We start from the raw sequence: 24,849 nt of genomic DNA on the forward strand, positions 1-24,849 counted from the left end.
CGGCTCATTTTAGATTTTTGAGTATTTTCATAATGTTATACCCTTACTGCCGATTCCAGAATATTAATAAAAAAAACACCCACTTTTTTCTGGGATTAAAATAAATATTAGTCTGTTTTGCCATCTGAAACAGACCAATCTTTTTTTTTTAAATACTAACTGGTAATAAAAGTTTTATGCTTTGAATTTTTGGGAAAATGATTTATTTTAAGTAATAAAATTTAAAGACTTGACACAAGACTAAGCATTCAAAATGTGGAATATATGCAAAGAAAATTAATTATACTATTGAATGTATTTAATATAATGTGTTTGATAAACCTAAGAGTGTATAGACTGATATGAGCCTGATTGCATCTAGGATTGATTGTCACAGCACACATGTGCAGGTTGTTTGATAAATCAATCAATCAATAAATCAATTAAATCAATCAATCAATCAATCAATCAATCAATCAATCAATCAATCAATCAATCAACCAATCAATCAATCAATCAATCAATCAATCAATCAATCACTAATGATTATATATGTGAATATAAATCATTCAATTAATCAACAAACAAGGGCAAGTCATCGGCGGGAATTATTAGTATTAATATAGGCTTTTACCACTACCCTTAAAAATATAGATCCACGTTAAGAGCGATAAGTTGATCTGCTTGGTCTATATTTTGCGTGTTAAAGAAAGTATAGATAAAATAACGGACTTCAATTTATAATAACATTATTTGTAATACTTCTGACGAGATGTCACAAGATAATTCTCCAAATAAAATATATTGATATTAATGTTATAAAGCCGCCGATTACGAGCTGATCAAACTTTAGTGATTTTATATTGCTTGTAAACAAAATATATCATAAAAAATCCTTACAAAACAACATTTTTTGCTTGCAAATATAATTTTTCTGGAAAATTGAAATACTGTCAAATTAATTTTAAAAACGAAATGCGCGCTGCTTATAGAAAACAAACCTTTTGTAGCCTAAATTGAGATGAGGAAACTAGGGAAATATAACAATGAAACATGTTTTCAAACAATCCTCTTTCTTTCTCTATTATGTTTATCTGCATTGCAATTGCACATACATTTTGTGTGTTTATATTACACAATACATTGCGTGTTGCTTGAGTAAGATCGATCTTGATAATAATATGAGGGATGGTGAAAGGCTGAATCATGATTGACCTAACCTAGAAAAGACAGAAAAATATCTCTTCATTTAAGGGATCTAGAATGAGCGTTTATGGTGTTTCGACAGTATTTTTTGAGGGACATGAGAGCACCTCAGACCTATCGAATTGCATTCTGAATACGAAGCATGTCTTTCTGATATCAAATAGTTTTCATTTTTTGAAATTCACGATATAATACAAATTTTATGACAAATTATTAAAATTTGATATTTTTCAAATTTTTGATATAAAGTCCTCGAAATAAATTTTATAAATCTAATGATATATTCTTAAAGTGTATGTAGCTGGGAGGAAAAGCCGACGATCAATTGAACATTTTGACCTTTTATATTGAAGATATGAATTTTTTCCCCCAAAAGACCTTTTTTTTGTTGGTGTTTTGGGAAAAAATCCATATCTTCAATACGAAAGGTCAAAGTTTTCAATTGATCGTCGGCTTTTCATCCCACCTACATACACTTTAAGTATAAATCATCGGATTTATAAAGTTTACTTCAAGTACTGTTGAATATCAAAAATATCAATTTTTAATGATTTGCCATAAAATGTGTATTACATTGCGAATTTCAAAAAATCAAAATTATTTGATATTAGAAGGACATTCTTCATATTCAGAATGCAATTCGATATGTCTGATGTGCTCTAATGTCCCACAATAAATACTGTCCAAACGTTCATACCCCAGCCCTTAATTTAGTCCCGTAACCTATTATATGCCGACAGCTCACAGGCACATCAAGCATCAAATGTACTACAAAAGTCATAAAAAACTACAATTGAGATAAAGACTACCGTATTAAAACGTGAACAATCCAAATCATGTGCAAAATAACGCGTGATATACGCACACTTTTCAAGTAGTTTTACATGCATCGAGATTTGTTAAGTGCCCTTTACCCGTACGAGGCGATAGGGAAAGGAAAAATAAGGCAGAGAGTAAAAACAAAATAGAGCAAAAAAAAAAGCGACCAGGTTAGACATGAGCTGAGGAGGAAAGAGCTGAATCTTAAGAGCAATTGCACAGGGGGTGAGACTGCATAGGGCTTAATGTTGGGACCTTAGTCACAATTTGAGAAAAGATGAGGTACCACCAACGGCCATTTGCGGAAGTAAAAAGCCACGTCTGTGACCTGCACCATAGTCTGTTGATTAATATCCGGCATATTTGATGCCTCGTCAGTTACTTGTTATCACTGATTTACTATAGAATAGTTCTTATACGATATTTACTGTATTGATATATTGTGACCAACATGTTTACTAAATATCTTCAAAGGTCTATGGTAAAACGGATGTGCCTACTAAGCATGCCGGGAAATAAACTGACCTATGTCAATTCAGATTGTAGAGATGAGGTACCACTTGTGTGAATCGTGACCTTTTCAGTCGCAATTCCCGGAGATCGAAGTTCACTGATTTTCAACGAAATGATGCTGTTAGAGTTTCTTTTCAAGGCAGGCAGGTTGCTCCAAAGAAGAGGTGCTGGGGTGAAAAAGTTATATCGCCTGCATGAATACAAGATTTTAGGACATGGAGGCAGTTGACAAAAGTAGAACGCAAGCAGCAAGAAGAAGATTTCTGGACGTGAAGAAGGATCGAGAGGTAGCTGTGTGAAAGATTATTGAGAGTGTAACCCATACCTCAGGGAGGTAGGCCTACAAGAACATACCCCAAAATCCATTATACCTCTCCACCACACCCTTCAGTCTGGATATACATCTCAACATGAACAGACTCATCCAACCATCTGACCAGACTCATCCAACCATCATACCAGCAACTATAACTCATCCTCCGCTATTTAATCTCTAACATGGACATGGATTCTGTTGATTACCACCAAGGATACCAATGATTTTGCATTTTCAAAGTTTTCTTCAACTAGCTGGACCATATCCTCATTCCAATTCTAATCTTCAATTAGGAGGACCATATTACCCTGCTCTTAAATTTATACTGGCTCTTTCAGACCCCCGCCGAACTCTTCCACTGTCTTACAGAAGTCAGGACCAGAGCGACGGATGTGGAGCTGATCTCCTGTGAAATTATATGAACTTTTGCTAAAAGAAACCGGTTACGCATATTATTTTTTTGGGCCCAGTTACTAACAATATTTTTTGTAGATTAAGATTCGTATACGATATATGAAATATCAATATATTAACTAATACCAACAATGGCTTCCACTTTTGTTTATTTATTTATTCACATTAATTAAGTGGTTATTACCAATAACCTGGGTTACAAGAGTCTTGTGAGAAGACATGCACAAAATGGAATAGGCATACGTTCGGCACCGGAAGCCAGCTAAAATGTACCATGTGTACGTAAGCCTTTGTGAGTTGTGATTTCATACTGCAGTTACTGTCCGTTTTCCTATACACAATACGCAGTGCTCTTCCCATTGACGCGTGACCTCTACAAATAGCGTACGTTAGAAGTATGGGGATTTGCCTAGTTAACGTCGCTGTGTGAAAAATAACCGGCCGATATTAAAAGTACTCTTCTAAAATTCTAGAAAATATAGTTTTGTAACATGTCCTAAATTTTTAGCTAATTTAGATGTTTGGAAATATGCGTACTTTGGTGTTTTAGTGTATGTTATAGGTAATAGTACATTGCCTAGTTAACGTCGCTGTGTGAAAAATAACCGGCCAATATTAAACGTACTCTTCTAAAATTCTAGAAAATATAGTTTTGTAACATGTCCTAAATTTTTAGCTAATTTAGATGTTTGGAAATATTCGTACTTTGGTGTTTTAGGAAGGATATGTAAACGACAGATAACACCAAAAAATATGAAGAAATTATTTCCAAACCGTGTTAAGTCAACAATCATTATGTTGCTCATCTTCAAGAATGCTGGTTAACAAAAAGCAGGCCATTGTCACATTTCGTGAACAAAGGTCCACATACCATTGTTTCCTCGCGTTTCCTTTATAATCGGTTACCCAACTGAAGCTATAAATACCAGCTCATTGGGATACCGCACATATAAAACAGACACATGTGCACAGCCAGAGAAGATCTGATTCAATCAGTTGAGCTGTTTTCAATGAGTGTTATCTTGGTTTAATAGCTTTTAATGGGGTTTAAGTCCTGCAAAGGTCGCGGTGAATTCTACTGTAGACATGACTGCATCATGTCTTGAAAATTGGTCTGTCATGTCTATTCTGTATATATCTCTTTTGAGACAAACAATTCAGAAGATAACTAGCATATCTTGGACAAAATCAAGGCACGGAGGAGCATCGCCAGGAATAGTTCGATCAACACAGAGAAACAGCTGTACATTATATATTATGTGATATTGAATGTCATAATCCCGGAACATTTGACCAATGATGTGAGAATAATATGTGAAGACCAGAGGAGACCGATGCCAAACACATGCGGTGAACTGATCCATTCATACAGACTGGAGCCAAATTTAAACAGAGTTGCAGAGGCCGAAGTCATGCATCAGTCAGGCACTGCAAGTGAATGGCCTGATCAACTATAACGAACGCACTGGGCATATATATCAATCATCACCAAGAAACTTCATCCTGTCTGCCAATTGCTCTAAGAAACGTATCTTCAGCAATAATAATGAGGGCCATATACCTGCTATTTGCACTGTGGTACGCAGATTGAAGTGCATGTACATTTCGATGGGTTTGGTTCCATCTGGAAAAGCTGCCAGATGTCATATTTTTTGGATGTGTGCACTATTGAATGTAGAAATTGTCACATGTCTATAGGGCAGCTTTTGCAGATAGAGCCTTCTTGCAATAACCTCTTGATTTTCTTTTAAGAATGAATACTGTTATACAGGCATAATGAAATAACGCACATAATCATGGATTTCTTAACGTTCCGTCCATATAACATCTTACTACCCATTCCAGAAAAATACAGCACAGATTTTTGAGATTAAAAAATATTTTCAAATTCTGCCAAATGAGACACATCTCAATCCTATTAATTTAACAGTAACTGGCAATAAAAGTTTAATTTCATTATTGGCTAAATTTATGAATTAAGGGGTATAATCCACGCGTCTAGTACGCACTCGTTTCTAACTGAACTTTCTGTGAAATCTTGTCCACGCAGTTCTTGCCGCCACGCGCGCGTCAAACTAAAAACTGCGTGGAGTGTGCGCCAGGCGCTGGTAAGAAGTTCAGCTACGCGAGAGTACCGTGTTTTCATCGCCATTTACCAATGATTTTTGTAAAAGAAAGAAAGATAGACAAAGAATAAAAGAAAGAAAGAAAGAAATAACTAAAGAAATAACTAAAGAAAGAAAAAGTTCAGGAGTGAAAGAAAGAAAGAAGGAAAGAATGAAAGAAAGAAAGAAAGAAAGAAAGAAAGAAAGAAAGAAAGAAAGAAAGAAAGAAAGAAAACTAATAAAAGGAAGGAAGAAAGAAAAGAGAAGGAATAAAGGGAAGATAAACAAAGAAAGACAGAGTGAAATAACAAAAAATTTATGAATAAAGGAAACTGAAAAAATTAATGTAATCAATCAAATAAATAACAACGACAGATCACAGAAAGAAGTGAGAAAGAATAAAAAGAAGACAGGAAACGAAAACAAAACAAAGACAGAAGAAGGAAAGATAAGAAAGAAGGAAGACAAAATTAAATAATGAGGGAAAAGAAAGATAAAATAATAACCAAGATACTAATATATTGACCTAGGCCTAATTAGACTAGGGCGAGCCCATTTCAGAAATCCAAAAAATGTATTATTTCAGGGAAAAGAAAATTATGATGTAATTAAATGGTATTAACGTTACGCATCTCTCATTTGGTTGTATATATAGTGTAACTTCGTAATGTAATGTAACACAATTTAACTCAATTTTGGTAAAGGTTGGGCAAGAGGAAATCAATAATACGTAAAAATAATATATGCTATAGGTTTAGGCCTATATAATATATAAATAAAACTAGGTCTATTATTTTGTTTCTCAGGCATACTGTCCATTTAAACAGGCACAGTAGGCCTACGAAAAAATATATAAAAATATATTAAATAACCCGACATTTAAACGTTTGCAACCTTTTCTAACCTTTGCGAATGATGTCGAAAATGTTTTGTGTTTGCTGGGTACATGCCTAAAATGAGATGATATTTGAGTAATATTTTAAAATATTATTCTAAACATGATAAATAACGGGATCCGCCAATATTTAAGTTAAAAATTAACGGCCTATTCAGTGATAGCCTGCAAAAAATTAACTTTGTTTATAAATTGCATTAGAGTGAAGGATAAGTCATTAAAGTTGTCATAGGTAGGCCTACAAGTATTTTTGCTATATATGCAAAACAACGAGAAAAAACGGCAGTATTGACAAAGTTCCAATTCAATTTGAAATTACAGATTCATGTAAAATATCTAATTTTGTTTGGTTTTCGATTTTTGAAGAACTTCACATTGAGTGAAACTATATAACTTAATGGATACTTTGGAATCAAGAGGGTTAATAAAACCGAAGAAAATCACCCCACTGTCATGTTGCAGGTGTTTGCGATATCACCTGCATACGCGGACAATTTAGCGCGTATGAGCTGCGACAAGTTTTTGCGAGTGACGCGCTGTGATATCGCAGTGGTATTTTGAACCAAAAAATATGCCATTTCTGCTCAAATTGTGAAAAAAATAACTCGGTGACCCCCATTTTTTATTAGCTTTAATGAAACATCCTATCAGTGCGCATATTATATCAAAAAATCAGCAAAATTGTTGGGGTAGATTTTTTGTTATAATCGAAAGTATGTCTAAATTTTCCATTTTTCCATAGACGCCTGTACTAATTTTTCCCAAAAACAGCCTTTTTAAAATGGTTATTTCTCAAAAACGAGCTCGGTGACCCCTCTTTTTTATTTTAGATATTTGAAGTATATCGATGAAAGTTAATTGGTATGAAGTTTAAGAAAAATTGTTGAACGGGATCTTGTATGGACTATACCCCTTAATGGTCAAAAACATGCATTTTTATGGTATTTTTCACATCATGACATGCTGTGACAATCAAGTCACGAAGTCTAATTTCAATTTATATGATTTAGTGCATTCTAATTTTTGGAAAAGACATGCTTAATTCTTATAACCGATCATTTAATTAAAGTGAAAATCAGGGCAGAATTTCGTCACATACACTAGCTTTTGAATGCTTAGACTTGTTCTAAGTCTTTGATTTTTGCGACTCGATTGTCAGAAAACATGCCGAAAGTCTTTGGCTTTTTTTTTCAAAAATATTGATTTTTTTCCTTTTATCTCCAGTTAGTGCTAAATGAATTAGGATTGAGCAATGCTTTATTTGGCAGAATTGAATGATATTTTTTAATCCCCAAAATAGTGCTGTATTTTTTTGGAACGGAGAGTAGGCCTATTGCCAGAATTGCTTAGATGGTTCGCATGATAATAATCTGCCTTGATTCGGGCTCACAAGTTCCGTGTTGATGGAACACGAAGTCGCCCCGTGCCAAATTAAATTGACTTATAATTTTCCGTGCAATTTCAGTTATGTTCAACGAAGTATTGATTTCATTGGGGAATATAAGAACGTGATGTATACCTTATTTTGTGTGTCTTTCATTCAGATATCGACATATTTTATAACGCTTTCAAAATTGCACACAAATAAGTGTGATGTTTTTATACTCTAGGAGGGCGCAACTTCTAACTCCGCATATAACTAGAATTAGAAACAATCACGAAGCTCTATGAATTCACAAAATATAAGAATAAAAAATCATAGGCTTTTATATGAACCGGGGCTTGGGGGCTCTGCCCCTAATGATTTTGGATGGGCTGGAATACCATTTAGCCCCCCATAATTCCAGGTTGAGTACAAAAATACTGTGATCAGGTACCTGAAAAAAATTTTTGACCTATTTTTGGCCAAATTTTCATCGGACACACCCAAAACAGGTCATCAACACAATTTTGTCAGCTCCTCGCCCCATGTTTAAAATCTTCATAAACTATTGAAACTTATTACCCTTGGACAAATAAATGTAACACAGTATCAGTATTTAGTCACGCTTGTTCTATGTGTCACAAACGTTATGGGTAATAGGTAACACCGGAAACATCTAGATCGTAATGCATTGTGGATAACAAAGTTACTAATGTAAGTAGTAGAGTCTATATTAGTCACTCGTGTATTTTGTGTCACAAATTATTATGGGAAGACCGGAAGTACCTAGATCGCAGTGCATTGTGGGTAATGCAGTTACCATATTGTGTAGCGTCTAAATTAGTAATTTTTTGTATCTTTTGCCACCGTTAGGTCAGGACGTATAATAGCTGCAACTAGTATGTGTCATATCAGACAGAAGAAGCTTCGGGCATATACGTGGATTCACTGCATACATAGTGGTGTTTTGTGAACAGTCATACGATATTTGGGGTGAGTATTGAAAACTTTTTTTTAAAATCTTATAGGCATATATTTTGAATGTATCGCTGTAACGTCTGAAATCAAATGTCCTTTTCTTGCTAGTTAAATGCTTCTCAACGTAAGACAGTTGGCAACTTGACACAGAAATTTGACTTTCACACTCAAGAAACTACCAATAACAAAATCACTTAATTACTGTCATTTGTTTAAATATGATGAACTCCAATATCATATGACCTATTCAGTGATCCCGTCAGTGAAATTGTAAAAAAAATAAATTGTGTATTATTTGCCTGAAAGTGTAGGATAACTCATTATGATGGTCATAAAGCATTTTTTAAATGAACAATTTGGCAAAACGAGGAAAACAACAATTGTCAGATTTGAAGCCCCAGGCAGCATAATCAGATACATGTAGATTCATGTATGATGTCTTATTTTCTGTTTAATAAACGGCTTTCGGCTTAACCATTAGCAGGCTATGTTAGCGCAGCTATGACAGTGACAAAGGTGCCCGAATCTGACATTTGATGATTTTTAAGATGCCCCGGATGCGCAAATCACTGAATATAGGCATGGTATATGTATCAAAAATATATATTGGAAACATTATATTGAATACAAATGGGTCTTATTCTAGGGGTACGGCTTTAAAAGGGTAGTGGGTATACATTGATGATATGACCTGCTGACGAAATGAGCGTTAAGTCGCAAGTTGGTAGTTTCGAGGCGCCCTGGCTACTCTGCGTTGATGTTGTTTCAGAAGCAGCTGTCCAATCCAGAAGTACGTCTGTATGTCTTTTGTGAATGTTGGGATAATGGGCCATTCACGAAGGGCATACTACTGGCTTGTACAGGTGCGCGGCAAACAAAGAACATCATCTCAGCAGCCATGATGTCTCGAAACTACCAACTTGCGACTTTGCACTCATTTGGTGGTAGCAGTTCATATACGTTAGAGTGTATGCCTAAATGGCATTCCGTGATAAAAGGACGTCTTTATCAGGCAAAATAGTTACCAGGGTCACCGAATTTTACAAAAACGAGGTCTTTAAAGACCTCGTTTTTGTAAAAAGGGTTAACAGCACATCTGGATTTATTCATAAAGTGTTACACAAGCTCAGCATTTTATGGCATAACATAATCCATGATAATAAAAGTGTCCAACTCGCCAAGGTCCTGATCATCTAAAATAACATTGTGATATGTAAGGACAAGGTTACTTACCCAAATCCTAGTATAAACATTTAGTAATTGTTGGTATTTATTTCCTGCACAAACCTGCCAGTTGACCAGGCAAACGATTGTGGACCTTAAAGGTTATAGTAAGTATTTTAAACTGTTGCGATTTTGTCGTTTACAGCATCTCGAATGGTAGTGAGCTTTGGCAAACATTGCATTGATCTTTTGTAGGTCCTGTGGTTCTTGAGTTATGATGTAAAGAGGGCTGAAACAACATCACCTTTGTAAAACGTACATATAAACCCATAACGACAATAAATCAAGCAAGTTTTCAAAGTATATGATTTGTAGACTGAACTTTTGCAAAATATCAAGGTGTTAGTTTTGAATAATATATTGATTTAGGTAATAAAAATCGATCTTTTTGGATGCCTCGATCAAAAATACCTCGTCAACCATTAAATAGCACATTTTGTAAAACCTGGTGTTTTTTATTAAACAAGTAATAAAACAAGATGATTTGTAGCAGTTTCTTTCAAGCATTCGAGGTACTTTCTTGTGGAACTCATCATCAGTTACCATAGCTAGCAAATATCCCTTTCTTATTTACATGTTTTGGAGATTCATTATTGAGTAAAATACGTGAAAAAGGGTGAAAAATATTCCAAACTTTTGTCAATGACTGAACAAACCTACCCCGTATATATTGGTTCATAAAAGGATATATAAAGTCACTGACTTTATATATCAAGTCAGCTTTGGAAATCTTGTGAAACTAATCATCATAATTTATTTTAGCTTCCGACTGGACGTTTATAGTTCCTGCAGTAACCATACGGTTAATGTCTATACAAAGTTTTACCGAGTACCACGGCCAAACAAACGGCCAAAATAAACGTTGGCTAAATCAGATAAAAAACATCACAGAATCACATTCACAGATTTGGTGGGTAGGGGCCTAATATGGTCAACTGAAATTTTAGAACGTTAGTAAATTGATAGCATGACGTGGTACTATAATAAATTAACATAATTATAAATTAATAGCTACAATCCACATAGAATGTTTATATATTAATGTGTAATACACAATATTTAAAAAATTAGCTAAAATGTTAAGAATTATTTAGATTCTGATTTACGTTTATTATTTTTTTGCTTAAACTATAATTATTACTAAATTGGCCTCAAAAAGAAACTTATAATTTTTCACAAGGTCATATCTGAAATTCCTGTCAATAAAAATGAACAAAAATTGAACACAGGATTACTTCAATACTCTAAACACTGTTCAGTAACTAAACAGTTCTCCAACTGATACAACAGCAAAATGCACTGACATGGAACAGTTTCCTTTACCACATTCACAGCCCAATAATAGGCACCCAACACAAGAAATCTGTGAGTAAATGGGATAGTGTGGAACAAGACCTGTTTCTTTAAGAAAGTGTGTGAAAAGCAGAAGCAGCCCGTTCCACGCTATTCCACTTACTCTTTGGAAATAATCACCTGTGTAAGGATCTTAAACACATTCCCACAGGTTTCTTTTACTGGGTTCCAATTATTCGCATGTGAATGTGGTCCCGGAAGTTGTTCCGTGTCAGTGCATTTTACTGTTGTGTCAGTTGGACAACTGTTTGGTTACTGACATGTGTTTAGAGTAGAGTATTGAAGTAATCCTGCGTGTAACTTTTGTTCATTTTTATGGACAGGATTTTAATATATGACCTTGTAAAAATTACAAGTTGCTTTTTGAGACCAGTTTATATAAAATGATGACATATTTGGCATGATCCATGTGAAATGGATTATTCCAGACGTAAATATTCCAGATGGAAATATTAAGACGTGTCTTCCATAGGGGGTGTATGGATTTCAACTGGAACAGCCCAATCATGCCAATGCTACAATAAGTTTCCTCACTCTACAACCTATATAGGCCTAGTGCACGCAATTGTATGTAGTGGGGAACTGGGGATGCACTAGGCCCTACTAAGTCGCCAATATTTGTTTCTATAATCGTAGTGCGACTATTAGCAGTAGTCGCATCTTTTGACTATGACTTGGCAATAGTCAAATAATGACAACTATCTATTGTGCCCTCAAGATACATAAATAAAATAACTGCATTATAGGCCTCCATAGTTTGGCCAAATTTACACGATTTTAGCATCCATATAATGCTGCTAAAATTTAAAATACATTGATAAGCAAGACGGTAATAATTTAAGGTCGCAGACGTTAAAGTATTAATTTGCCTACTGACATTCACTTTTCGTAAATATTTTAAACACATGAAAAAAAAAGTAAAAGCACGTTTTGTAATGTGTGTTTGATACATTCGTGTCGTTGTATAATATATAGCCTGCGTCATTCATTCCTAAAGTGCAACCCTATAATATGAAGGGCTTTGATAAAACAATGTTTATGCAAACATTGTTCAACTCAAACTCAGTCTGAATGTCCATTCAAGCCTGCGTCATACATATTTCCTAAAGTGAAACCCTACAGTATGAAGGGCTTCAATAAAACATGGAACAATGTTTATGCAAACATTGTTCAACTCAAACTCCCTGTCCATTCAAAGCTATTTGGCAGCATAGAGCAGCAGCATATGCAGGAACTTATAATTAATGAAATTCTGAAGTCATTGGCAACGAATTAAGCATTCATAATTATAATATGCAAAATATGACAATTGTTTCATACGTTTTTGAATGACGTTGTAAAAAAAACTACATATGTAGGCAAATACCCACAATGCAAGCTTCTGACAAATAAGAGATTCGAATCCTATACTTATAGTAAACACCCTCGTCATGATAATGTTAATGTGGCGAGTTATTTTCTTATAAATTTATTATTTTGACATTATGATTACCGGGAAAATGTTTAACAACTAAAGCACTATGATTTTGTCATGTCCCAATAATATATCTAGGTGCCTTTCATGTCGTACAACGCATTATTCGTCATAGGCTGGTAGACTTGTTGCTCTGTGTATCAACATGCATGTCGTATGATCTTGTCAAACCCAGTTTATGAAACTGACATTATGATATTAAAGCATGCAACTGTATAGCTTTAACCCGGTAAGCACAACTGCCTTTCTTACAGCGTTTCCGATTGGTTAATAACGCGATACATTCATCTGAGTGACCAATTAAAATACAGCTTCTAATTATTTAATCTCAATCCTTTTACACTTCTTACCATGTTGCTAATTGGCGCGAAAAATCGGAATAATTCTCTTGTAACCAATCAGCGGGTAGTATTCATAGGTTTAACATTAAGAATTACAAATTGCCTTTGACGTTCCAAAATGAAACACAATAATAATGATGAAAAAATTGTGATGTTCAGACAGCCGTGTAAAAAAAGGTACATTTATAGGTATGACACACGCAGCGCAGTTTTAACAGCTTTTAGCCATACCTGTGATATTTTGATATGTTTTGACAAGTTTGCCATTACAGTCAGAGTCAGCTAAGAATATTGCAAGTGAAATATGACCAAGGAGCACCATCCAAAGTATCACGTTTGATGCGATTTTTGTTATACATTAAGGGCTCAGTGCAACAAAGGTTCAGTTTTAGCTTCCCATGCATGTTTATTCATAAGCATGGTTGCATTAATACAACTTTGCCACTGAGATTAATTTCGTTATTTTTGGTGGTAGAGGAAGAGTATGAATTCTCTAAAAGAGAGTACTCTTCCTCTACCACCAGTGCAGCTTCCAAAAAATCTCAATGTTCATATCACTCCATAATATGTGAGCCTGCCAGAGTGAACCTGCCTTTAGGACTGATTCCTGCATGGTGCAAAGGAGGACTTTATGTGGAGGTATTTAGTCTTCCACATCAATGATCCAAACGCCATTTGAAAATTCATAGTTATAAAACCTTGAGTTATGAAGACAAAAAATCAAATCAGAAAAATTTATTTTATTTTAAGTCCTTAAAAATCTTTCTTTGGAGTTCTTGAATGTACAAAGGTTGTTCTCGCAATTAACCCCTGGTCAAGCACTTTTCCTGAATCTTTCATCGACGGAAATCCAGAGCAGCCAACTATCTATTAGATGGTAGCAGAATTCGGATAAATTCAATCAATTGATTATGTCGATGGCCAACTTCATTTGAGACGATCTCGACGTTTGAATTAGTTGGTTATCCTGTTAACAAGGTCAGATTGTAGTTTAACTTCAATAATGTTTGTATAGCCTACTTTCAGTATAAGTGAAGGGCTTATATAAAATTCGAACATTGTATTATATTTGTTATATTTTTTTAAAACTAAATTTCAAGTTTAGGTGTACTACACCCCCTAATAAGTTTTGTGTCTAATTTTGCATTTTTCTAAAAATAACTACACACTGGTAATATAAGTTATGTATTATAGGGGCAAGGAATCCAATTACTTCGCTGAAATTTTAGTGATTCAAGACAAGTGGTTCATTATATAGTGGTACCTCTTTTCTTATCATAAATAACGTACCGCTTGTCTTGAGTAACTGAAATTCCAGTGTAGTAACTGGATTTCTTGCCCCTATAATAAACATAACGTTTGTTACCAGTATGTGTTATCACAATCGCACTACAATCTAAATTTGAAAGTACAAAATAGCTGACCATAGACATAATCTGTTTCTAATATCCTGGACGCATTTTATATCATTCGGAAAGGGATATGAGTAAATCATATGAACTAGATTTTGTTTACGTTTGTAATAGCAATGTGGAAACTTCGTTGTTTCTTAGCGTCATTTGTGTAGTCACAAACTTTGAAAAATCAAGCAAACAAGCAAAAGATATTGAAAAATGGCAACAGACGTTTAACTATTTGTGTCTCGGTGTTTATTTTTACAGAGAAAAAATATTGACTGAAATACTGTGTACAGTGTGTCTCAAAATTATTTCAGAACAATAACCTATAGGGTATTTTTATCCAACAAAGAGGTAAAATCGACATGAGGAGATTTAGCCAAAATGAATCTAAAAAAGATTTGACTATCTAGGTTGTTCCAAAAACAATTGAGTCCCAAAAATGTGTTCTTTGCTATTTTCTGCACATTTTTAGTTGTTACACCAAATCTGATAATGATATTTTTTAATAATTACCTTTCAAAAAATGTATAATTGCAGAAATAAATAAAAAGTTTTTTATTAACGCATTTCTTAGAGTGCACAGTCCTCATGCATGATGAATACAGAAATCTTGACCTTTGACCGTTTTGTTTGATGAACCATCAATTGAAGTGAAATCCAATTGATATTAAAGCTTGATTTTCATCTTTATGGTACAGTTTAAAAAAATACACCATAGGCTTCACCGTTTTTTATAAAATAAAACGCTATCTGGGTGTTAAGAGTATTGTGGGATATCATGCACATCTTTTTTTTTTATAGATGTCACAAAATGTTTGCGCATCCAAAATAAAATGTTTTACAGAAAACGTTTAAATGTGGGATTAAATAGAGGTAAACAAAGGTTTTAAATGTTTTAATAGCATTCACATTTCTGAAGACATTCTGCAAAACATTCTAACATAATGTTACTTTAGTATTGAAAAGTTGACACAATATTTTGCCCAAATGTTCTTGTAATAGTGTCTTTTTCATATAAAACATAAATGTTTTCCTTTAAATGCTATTAAAACCAACAAAACACGTTTATAACGTCTAAAAATATTTTAGGTTAAAGCTGGAGGTTATAAAGTAACAAGTGTGGGATTAACAGGGTTATAATTTCAATCAAATTTTTATTTTGTTATTATTTTCTCAAAATGCTGAAATGTTATTAGTAGTAACTCTCAGGAAAATTTTTCTGTCAATTTTAAGCCGAAATAACACGGTAAAGTGAAAGAAAGCCCACTGGCTATTTTGACAGTTTAACATGGAGTTATGGGTCTTAATGCTCGAATAGGCTATGATATTATGTCACTAAATGTCTCTGCTGAGCTGACAAAACACAACGAATTTGACTGATTCCATTTATATATTGGTGTAAGTTGGGACATGTGAAAAAATAACATTATTATGCCCAAAAATCGGGCTTGAAAAAAATTAACCAAAATCATATTATAAGATCGTACATTATGGCTTTAAGGTTGTGGTTTGACGACACTATCGCTTTGAAGCCTATTTTGGGAAAATAAACAAGAGTATAAGGAGAATAAACCCACTGATTTAACCCGATTTTTTTAGTAATATCAGCAGCAATTAATTAACACACATGCAGGCCCTGCTATGTGGCTCACGGCTGTGGCTCTTTTCCCATATCGTGTGAACTTATTAATTCATGGGATATATTCAATTTGGATTGCTTGAGTGGAAGCCTGATCGCTCTACTGATAGCCAACCGAGGGTTTTCCGATTGCATTAACCAATTACACCAATTGTTGCTGTATTACTTCCTCTTAAAAAATAATTTATCTCAAGTGCTGTACTTATTGAACCTGGACTCTAGCCTATAGGGAAAGGGTGGGATTAAGTGTGTGTACCAATTAGTTGGGGCTACTACGGCGGCGTATTAATAGAGTCCAGTGTTCAAAATAAATGCAGTGAACTTTTAAAGATAAATGACGAATTCAATGAATGAGGTAATTGATGGATAAATAAATAAATAAATAAATAAATAAATAAATAAATAAATAAATAAATAAATAAATAAATAAATAAATAAATAAATAAATAAATAAATAAATAAATAAATAAATAAATAAGTAAATAAATAAATAAATAAATAAATAAATAAATGAATGAATAATTGAATGAATGAATGAACGAACGAACGAACGAACGAATGAGTGAATGAATGAATGAATGAAGAAATGAATGAATGAATGAAAACAAAATGTGTACCCAAAATTGATATTTATCGTCATCACATAGCGCTACTGGACCATAGAAGTAGTTGTCATCGTTGGACAGGAAAACCACTTATGGGTCATTGGCCCCTGAACATGTTTAAAGGAAGTCTCCGGCAATCACAACATTATGCCTTATATATAAGAAAAATAATCATCAAGCACGAATCACATGATTTTATTTAAAACAAACTCATAGTGACCATAAAAACGAATAAAAACATCAGTCTCTCAGCACGCGATATTCAAAATTCCCGGGCGCTGAGATTGTCGAGTGCAATGACGTCTCAGTAATACAATGAAGGCTGACGACAATGGAGCACAAGTAACCATTACGTCATTGCACTTAGACAATTTCGGCGCGGGAATTTTGAATATCGCGTGTTGAGAGCCGACTGTTTTTATTCGTTTTTATGGTCAATATGAGTTTGTTTCAAATAAAACCATGTGATTCATGCTTGATAATTATTTTTCTAACATATAAGGCATAATGTTATGATTGCCGGAGACCCCCTTTAAAGCTCTAGGATTTAGTGTTATGGATAGGGATACATTATAGGACTTGTGCTCCAGAAGCATGTGTTTGGCGATATCTCAATTTCGTGTGTACTTATTGAACCTTAAGAAAAATCACTGCCAAATCCCGATGCCAAGCAATTGTCTGTGCCAAACATATTACATTAGGGAACAAACCAAAATATCGATGTCGTCCTTTAAACGTAACTGGTTTCGTTTCTCAGCCGACCCCCTCCCTCCCTGCCATAAAAACGTAAAATGTTGAAAATTTTGACATAATAATAATAATGACACATTTTTTCAGACCGAGTATTTTTACCCCCTCCCCCTAAACGAAACCAGTTACGTTTATATGACGTCATCGATCTTTTGGTTTGTTCCCTTAGGCCTACTAAGTCGTTGGAAAATTGAAAATACTGAGGGGTAAGTGATCTAACATTTTCTTTCTTTCTTTCTTTCTTTCTTTCTTTCTTTTTCTTTCTTTCTTTCTTTCTTTCTTTCTTTCTTTCTTTCTTTCTTTCTTTCTTTCTTTCTTCTTTTCTTTCTTTTTTTTCTTTCTTTCTTTCTTTCTTTCTTTCTTTCTTTCTTTCTTTCTTTCTTTCTTTCTTTTTTTTCTTTCTTTCTTTCTTTCTTTCTTTCTTTCTTTCTTTCTTTCTTTCTTTCTTTCTTTCTTTCTTTCTTTCTTTCTTTCTTTCTTTCTTTCTCTCTTTCTAACCTACAACTGTTTTAGAAAAACGTTTTAAACAGAACACCTAAAAATTGAGAATCTATGAATTTCAACGAGGTTATTAGCCTACTTTTCTCAATAATGTGCATGTATTAATTTATCGAATCTTGTTATGCGTGTAAAAGTTAAGTGTCTTGAAACCGCTATTAGTGTTAGATATTTAGCAGGATATTAATTAAATTGATGAATAAAATTATTCAAAGAGAGGGGAACCTGGAAATATAGGACTGTTTTGTATACGATAGTTTTGATACTTAACATTTACGCAGCCTATTCCAATATATTCAAGACATTACAATTTTAATCACACTTGAAGCTCAACAGTTGTGGACTATTTTGCAAAGTCACTGCGTTAGGCATTCATTGCACGTGTTACACATCACCATGTTGATTTTCGATAGCTTTTATTTGTAAAGAAACAAATTTTTATATCCGGCTTCAATGCTTTTTTACAGATTTGGCATATGATAACCCGTTTTGGAAATACTAGTCATTCATTAGGGGGGGGGGGTAGTTCTCAGCGGTAGTTACCTTTTTGATCACGTGTTACATGTAGTTGGTTGCCCGGTGATATCCAGGATGAGAATTTAATCGGAAACATGTCGATTTTCTAATCGGGATGTTGTAAACTTGTAATACTGCATAAGGCTGCGTTCACATAGAAGTATACTATTCGGGTATACGGTGCACGTTTTACAGGTGCACGGGTATATAGTTCAATCGAGCAAGGCAATTTCATAGTACCGGGTCACATAAGGCTACGATCGCATAGAAGTATACTATTCGGGTATACGATGTACGTTTTGCAGGTGCGTATAGATTAAATCGAGCAAGGTAATTTCATAGTACCGGGTCACATAAGAGCTATTCGAAAAGGCCGTATACCTGCGTATAGTATAGTATAGTATAGTATAGTATAGTGGGAATCGCGCGTGTTCCATATGTGGGCAAATTAATTTTTTTAATAGATGCACTATCTAATTCTGCACATTATGACACCTCATTGAATGCAATGTGACCTCAAGAAGTAAAGTTACAAGCATTTGATAAGACGAAGAAAATGGGTAAACTGACATACTCGCTATTCGTTATATGAAATACGCTCATTCGATCAGGCTGAGTTCACATATTATACTCCTATATGAACTCAGCCTGATCGAATGAGCGTATTTCGTATAGCGAATACCGTATACCGTATAGGGGAAAGTGGGGTAATGCCGGACTGTGGGGAATCCCGGACACATCGATTGCAGCTAAACGGAGAAGGGTGGCACTATTATACTACCTTAGGGTATTAGCTACCTCAAGGTGTACCTCACATGTACTACTACCAGCGCTTTGGGTCTCGTCTTTGTTTGTGAAAATTACGAAAAAACAGAAATTGTCATTTTTGACTTTTTATCTGAAAAGTGATTTATTAGCTGGGTGACAGTTAATGCGACAAGGGACACAGATGAAGTATGGATGAAAATTGTGTTTGATACTTGATTGTTAGCTGGATGTATGAATTTTGGTATCTTAAAAATGGATTAGTAGAACAAGCACTGAAAAATTAAATCGGGACCGAGAGGGGTAATCCCGGACACACATGCGTCTCTATACAGATGGGGTAATGCCGGACACTTGTTATTTCGAAAATATAGACAACAACAACAGCCCCCATAGTTGTATGCTTGAGGTAACAGAAGTACCTAATTCATTCTAGGGGATTATCATCCTACTCCACTTTCCCTCTTAGCAGCAATCATGTGTCCCGGATTACCCCGTGTCCGGCATTACCCCATCATTTTTTACCATTTTGTTTTTTAATTATAACTTATTAACTATAGATGTTGAGTTATTAAAAACTGGTTACTAGTTAGAACATTACTCCTACTTTGCATTGATATGATTTTCACTGATGAACTTTATTTAATCTTGTACCTGTGTAGCCTTAACGAAAGGTGCCCGGGATTACCCCACTTTCCCCTACTTCTATGTGAACTCAGCCTTATGGCTGCTCCGGTGATGTCCATGGAGGGTATTGATTGGGAATTAATCACACATTTTGAGGGTGTTTCTTGTATGGTGTGATAATAAAACATAAAGGCTTTTATCTTATTCTACAACATGTTTCGAGCGAGTATATGCAGTTAGCAACCTGGACAACCGATTCTTTCGAAATGCTTCGTCCCGCTAAAAGTCGATCGATACATGTTAAAATCAGCACAATTCAGAGATACACCTTTTTGCTATGAAATTAATTTTCTCGGTCAAATATAAAGCAATATTTTTTTTTCTTCAGTAATGTCAGTTAAAAACTTGGTGCTTGGATATACATTTTTTTACAAATCCTGGTGTTAAAATTAAGCATCAAATTGTGTCTTTTAGTGTGATATTTTTGATTTTTATAGGCCTTCAGTTCGCCCGCGAGCTTTTTACGGAATTCATTTTTAGCGTCTCAAACTAATATAGTTTGCTAAAGAAAGATATTTCCCACCTCTGTAAAGACATCGTGTGGGTATATATATTATAGTTTTGTCAGAACTTCCGTTTTTGTTTTACCCTTTTTCCCTTCATGCTCCGAACATGTCTAACTCAGTACTTTTATCTCGAGAGCAACCAGCAGAAATAGTCGATATTTCCTTTGTTGTTTATCCAGGTCAATTTTCCATTGAAAGCAAATTGCCCGACCAGCGATTTGGTAGCCCAAATCCCCAATTGAGTGTTCTGGTTAAACATGATCAGTAGGAGCGCTATAGGCCTGGGAATTTCTTTGCTATATTGAAGTTCTAGCAACACTGTAGCCATGCCGGTATTCCTATTAAACCCAGGGATATCTATCCACAATGCTAGTATTAGCCTTAGATTTCACTCGTTGATTTTGAAAAATGGTCAGCCAGCAGTAAAAATGGTGAAATGAAAACGCAAATTCTGACAAAACTATGATATATCGCTCACGGTGATGTGCGTTAGAAAAAAAAAAAAATCCTTCATTAGCGAACTATCTTACTTTGAAAAGCTAAAAGGTTGATCCAAAAAAAAAGGCTCGCGGGCAGAGTTTAAGCCTATCAAAATCGAAAATCTTACACTAAATGACTACATTTCACGCCTAAGTTTAACACTAGAATTGGAAAAAAAATACAGTATCAAGCACTACAATTTTTCCTGACATTTACTGAAAAATTGAAAATGATTGCTTTTCATTTGGCCGAGAAAATTAATTTTACATCGAAAAGGTGTAACTAAAAAATTAGCTCATTTTAACACCAAATTCGATCGTTTGTATTGCCTCATTAAATGACTGAGTGAGCCTTGCATAAGAAAAGAATCGGTTGTCCAGGATGCTAACTGTATGGCCTAGATGTTGAGAGTGAAGCTACACGTAGTCTTAGACGAAGCAAAACACACACAAAAATAAAATAGATAGATAAATAAATAAATAAAAGCGTAGATAAATAAACAAATAAAGGGTGAAATAAATAAAGAAAGAAAGAAAGCTTAAAGAAAGACAGACAAACAGCATGACAAAAAACAGACAAATAGTCAGAAATAAATAAATAAATAAAGAAAGAAAGAAAGGAACACTCCCGTCTCCCAATAAACAAACTCCCTCCCGCCACCCCGTCCCTTGTCGGTAGAAATCTTGGATATCACCGGTATCATTCTATGTAGGTATATTGATTGAAGTTCAATCAAATTCGTGATCTGCTGATGCATATATTCAAACTCAATTTCACGTTTCTATTTTTGCCAAATAATTTCAAGGTCTAATCGTGATTGGCAATCTATCGCGGGAACATCTTGATTACCAAATCGGGATGTAAATGGGGATATTGTCATCTGCAATTCTGTACCAGCTCTCTGGAACCAATTACCTGTAAAACTTCGTACTTCACCTGGTCTGGCCACTTTTAAATCTTATCTGAAAATCCACTTGTTTCCAAACTGATTGATCATATATTTTTTATTTTTAGTTAAGTTGTACATTGTAGCCTATAGACGTAGTGTTAAGGTGTACTTTTAAGATCATTGTACAGCGCTTTGTTAATACTTAGGCGCTATAAATATTCCGTTATTGTTATTGTTATCAAAGAAAGTAACTAACCCCCTTAATGAATGACCATTATTCCAAAACGGTTTACTGTATGCCAACATTTAGGACATGCATTCGAAGCAGAATTTGTTTCAGCGCATTATTATGTCACCTCATTTCGAGGGTTTAGAGCCATAAATAGCTATATATGTCCATTTGTTTTCTCAATTACATGTTACTCATTTTGGCAACAAATGTACGGTTAATTATGCCCTCCGTAATAAATGCGAGTGACTTTGGGGTATGGGTATATGCATGGTCACGTGAACAGTTAGACGCAAGTGAACACGCATATACCCAAAAGTCACTTACATTTTCTTATGGAGGGCAGAATTAACCGTCCATTTGTTGCCGAATTGAGTAACATGTAATTGAGAAAACAAATTAACATAGTAGTTCTGGCCCTAAGCCTTCGATTTGTTGCAATGGTGCCGATATTGATGTCGCAGTGCGTAAAAAACCCAAGATTTGAAAGTTGCAGCAAAATAGTATCGCCTAGTATTCATATATCTATTGAATTGGATTATTCGTTTTGTTTCATGCAGCTTTTGCATTTGCACTCATGCATGTGAATCTCAATCACATTATTTATTCACTAAAGTAATGTCAAATTGAACTATATATGAAGATTTCAATATTTCTGACCAACAAGGTCCTAAATGACCTACCATGACTAGTTGTCCTTTTTATAGTGTAAAGTTAGATTCAAAATTTCCTGATTGGCAAGTGTTGCAAACAGATCTAATTCTTGATCTTCCGCTTCAGATTTGGTATATGATAACCCGTTTTGGAAATAATAGTCATTCATTGCGGGGAGGGGGGGGGGGGGTTCTTAGACTGAATCTTTGAGTAATTTTATTTGGCAAATTTTCAAAACATTAAAAATATACATGTACATAATAAATAAAGGCACTGCACAGAAACATACAGAAGTTATTAATTAAAAAATAAAAATGTACATCAAATTTAAATAAAAAGCTATTTTGATAACTCATGAAAGTCAAAAATTAATCAGGCTAAAGACTGCTCAGTGCTAGAAGTGGGTAAGTGTAACAGCTGCCCTGTGAAAATTTGGCAATTTAGACAAAGTATATTGTACTCATCTACACATGGTAGCTACACATGGCAGCTATTGCACTTACCCACTACTGGCACTGAGCAGTCGTTACTTCCAGTGAGGTCAGTGGCTTTCCATCAAATTACTGTCCATGGAGGCGGCCAAAAATTTGACAAGAGAAAAAAGGAAATAAATAATAAAAATATGAAAAGAAAAAACAAAAAATAAACACGCTGAATGATCTCAGCTCATTGGGGGAAATAACCGTTGGAGAGACGATTACGATTGGCACATTTAAAAACTTTTTAGGCCTTGTTTTATTGCGTTTGATTGTACCATAAGGAATTATTGAAAAAAGGTATATGATATTAACGATAAAGATATAATACTGAACATAATAAACTTTTAAGAATAATAAAGCTGAAACAACTGTATTTGTAATGTTAACATTGCATTTCAATCTCCCTATCTCAATAACATATAACATTCAGTCGTGTCATGATCCAGGCTTATTTAATCAAATGAATAATTAAACACCACCTTATTGTATTCTATTGAAAGTATTGCTCCTGTCTGGAGACGATATTGGTAGAGAGTTTGTAAATAGAAAAATATTGACCCGTATGAAAAAACACGTAGTCTCACTACGAATTTGTCAACGCTACCCTTAAACATAATGAAAATCTATATAACTATGACATATCGACTGTAAAAACAATAAGAGACGAAAGCAGCTATTTCAAGTATAGTATTATTTTCACATACATGATACGACTGCATATCACGCTATCCTTAAGTATATTACAGGAGACGCAATAAACATGATAAACAGCGAATTTGAAATCGTTGACTCTTTGAAATTGTTCGTCTTCAGTTACTCGTTTTTAAACTAAAAGGTAAGCGTTCAGTAAGACATACCATATTTTCCATGTTGAGTAGTCTGTAAACAGTCTTCAACTTTCATGGCAATTGTTGGCAAACGTGATGATACCATATCTAAGTGCCGGTTGATAAAAATTTTACTCGAGAAGTCTAGCCATGAATTTGCTCACCGGTGAGCTTCAAATCGAATGCGTTAACTATAATGTGCAAATTCGAAGCTATAGAGTTCTCGATTAAAAAAAATATCCTATTGTGGATAGGTAGGCCTATACTCTATCCGTTATCAGACAAAGACTAATTTTGCCCACGTTCGGCTCAATTTCTGAGGTAGCCCGCGCAACGCGAAAATGACCAGTTTTATACTATTTGAACGGTCGACGTTGACATATCATGCAATTTTACACTATTTTATACCCCAATCAAGGTGTTTATCGAATGTGTGCAACAAGGAATATTATTTTTTGACATTAGCACCAATGAGTTACGTCATTGATGCAAATGAGGAAAGTAAAATACAAAATGAATGTTAAAAAGTTACTTAAAATTCGGTTTGATTTAAACCTGCTTAAATGACTTGTTTAAAACACCAACCTACATGACCTACGAACCAGCACAATTTTGCTTTACGACTTGCAAAAAGCCATAGCTCTGGGCAAGATGAAGACACTACATTTTATTTTAGTTAAAAATTAATGTTTGGGTTTTTTTTTCATCTTTTTTTCAATAATAGTTCAGCATACGCCCCTACTGATACATGTAGAGCCTAATTCTAGTCATATCCGGAAAAAGGTCTATCCGCGGAACGACCTGAACACATAACTTTTCAAGGGTAAGAATTGACCCATCAAAATTAGCTTTGACTAAGTGGCCCCCGGGAGTGGCACCCTTTAATCCTTTGTAAGACACTGCAGTATATAGTTAAAGAGGATACGAGCCCGGTAATCATGGTTA

The 24,849-nt window shown here is 34.5% G+C and overlaps 1 protein-coding gene across 1 annotated transcript in view; it reads left to right on the forward strand.

Moving 5' to 3' along the window:
• The window catches only part of LOC140139914 (G-protein coupled receptor 22-like), a 133,188-nt gene that overhangs the window by 81,791 nt on the left and 26,548 nt on the right, over positions 1 to 24,849 (forward strand). Inside the window, 1 exon segment of the mRNA XM_072161688.1 lies at positions 8,484 to 8,603. The gene's annotated coding sequence lies outside the window, so the exon portion shown is untranslated.

This window comes from Amphiura filiformis, chromosome 18 (assembly GCF_039555335.1).
Source record: "Amphiura filiformis chromosome 18, Afil_fr2py, whole genome shotgun sequence".
Classification (NCBI taxonomy): Eukaryota; Metazoa; Echinodermata; class Ophiuroidea; order Amphilepidida; family Amphiuridae; genus Amphiura; species Amphiura filiformis.